At 46.9% G+C, this 1,662-nt stretch overlaps 1 long non-coding RNA gene across 1 annotated transcript in view; it reads left to right on the forward strand.

Moving 5' to 3' along the window:
- LOC108251707 overlaps nucleotides 1-601 on the forward strand; it is a 2,793-nt gene extending 2,192 nt beyond the window's left edge. The window contains exon 2 of the long non-coding RNA XR_001809374.1: nucleotides 64-601. This is a non-coding gene — a long non-coding RNA (uncharacterized LOC108251707). The remainder of the gene's footprint in view (nucleotides 1-63) is intronic.
- The last annotated feature ends 1,061 nt before the right edge of the window (nucleotides 602-1,662 follow it).

The raw sequence follows: 1,662 nt of genomic DNA on the forward strand, positions 1-1,662 counted from the left end.
TGTGTGTGGATCAGGTGGGTGTGAGGCAGGTGGGTGTGTGGATCAGGTGTGTGTGTGGATGAGGTGTGTGTGAGGCAGGTGTGTGTGGGGCAGGTGTGTGTGGATCAGGTGTGTGTGGGGCAGGTGCAGGTGTAGGACACGTGTGCAAAGTTTCACGAGCTGATTGAATTTCTACCACAGCTGTTTCTGATCTGGTGGGGCTTATTGGGGGTTTATGAACTTTCTGAAATAAAACCAGATTAAATTATTTATCCTGAACTGAAACCTGCGGCTCTGAGTTCTGTATCTACAAGCTTCTTTTTGAAGGATTTATTTGGTCATTTATGTGGTTTTTATTCTTTCTCCTGTAAAGTTTTGCATCCTGATGATTTCGATACAAACTTCAAGTCGTTGTTAAAACAAAACGCCATCAGTTCCTCAGCTTCAGTTCCTCAGCAGGTCTTCAAATGAGCTGAATCAATGATGACTTAAAATCTGCTGAGCTGCTTTTATCTTGTGTTGATCCATGAAATGTCTGAACTCCTTGTTAACGTGACTGTAGATCCTGGACTTCATTGGTACCAATTTATAATCATTAAAACACTTTACTGTTCTCCTTTTACTCAATGTCAAATATTTTTATATCATGCTGGAAACTATCAGGGCTGACCAACGTGTTTCAGAGTCGGTTAAAACAAGAACAGCAATAAAATAAATCAAACAAAACAGGAAGTGAGTTCAAGAAAAACTGTCAAAATCTCCCCTAATATACCTAAACCCGGTCCTGTTGGAGCTCTAAACCCGGTCCTGTTGGAGCTCTAAACCCGGTCCTGTTGGAGCTCTAAACCTGGTCCTGTTAGGAGCTCTAAACCCGGTCCTGTTGGNAGCTCTAAACCCGGTCCTGTTTGGAGTTCTACAGCTCAGAGTTTATACGGGTCACAGAGGGTTGATGAACATTTCTTGTCTGAATTCAGTGTCTGAGTTTATGGTGAACTCGGAGACACCGAGAGGAAGAGGAGGATGAAGGACAAGTCTGGTTACTTGGGTCCAAACTGGTCCTAAAGTAGGTTCTTGGACTCTTAACAGGTTCCAGGTTTGTGTGATTTATCAGTCCAACAAACTGACACCGGGCCCAGTGGACCGAGTTTATAGACTGAGACAGAAATAACTGCTGGGTGATGAAGAGGAGCAGGAGGAGGACGGCTGAAGGACACCGATGGTACCGGGTTTATTTATAGCAGAACCTGAGCCGCCATCTTTCCCCTGATCGATGGAGGAGCAGAACATGACCCGTCCTCGCACACAGACCTGCTGTGAGTGTGTGTGTGTGTGTGTGTCTGTGTGTCTGTGTGTCTGTGGGTGTGAGTTTGTGTGTGTGTGTGTGTTTGCTATTGCAGTGAGGACCATCAAGTTTTTAACCTTTGGAGTGAGGACATTCAGGTTAGTCCTCACTTTTGTTTTTACACTTTAATAGCCAGGACCGACTGTCAGAGGGTCTGGGACCGAGACCGAGACCAGGACCGACAGTCAGAGGGTCTCGGACCGGGACTGACTGTCAGAGGGTCTGGGACTGAGACCGAGACCAGGACCGACTGTCAGAGGGTCTGGGACCGAGACAGAGACCAGGACTGACTGTCAGAGGGTCTGGGACCGAGACTGAGACCAGGACCGACTGTCAGAGGG

The sequence above is a fragment of the Kryptolebias marmoratus genome, linkage group LG4 (genome assembly GCF_001649575.2).
Source record: "Kryptolebias marmoratus isolate JLee-2015 linkage group LG4, ASM164957v2, whole genome shotgun sequence".
In the NCBI taxonomy this organism is placed as follows: domain Eukaryota; kingdom Metazoa; phylum Chordata; class Actinopteri; order Cyprinodontiformes; family Rivulidae; genus Kryptolebias; species Kryptolebias marmoratus.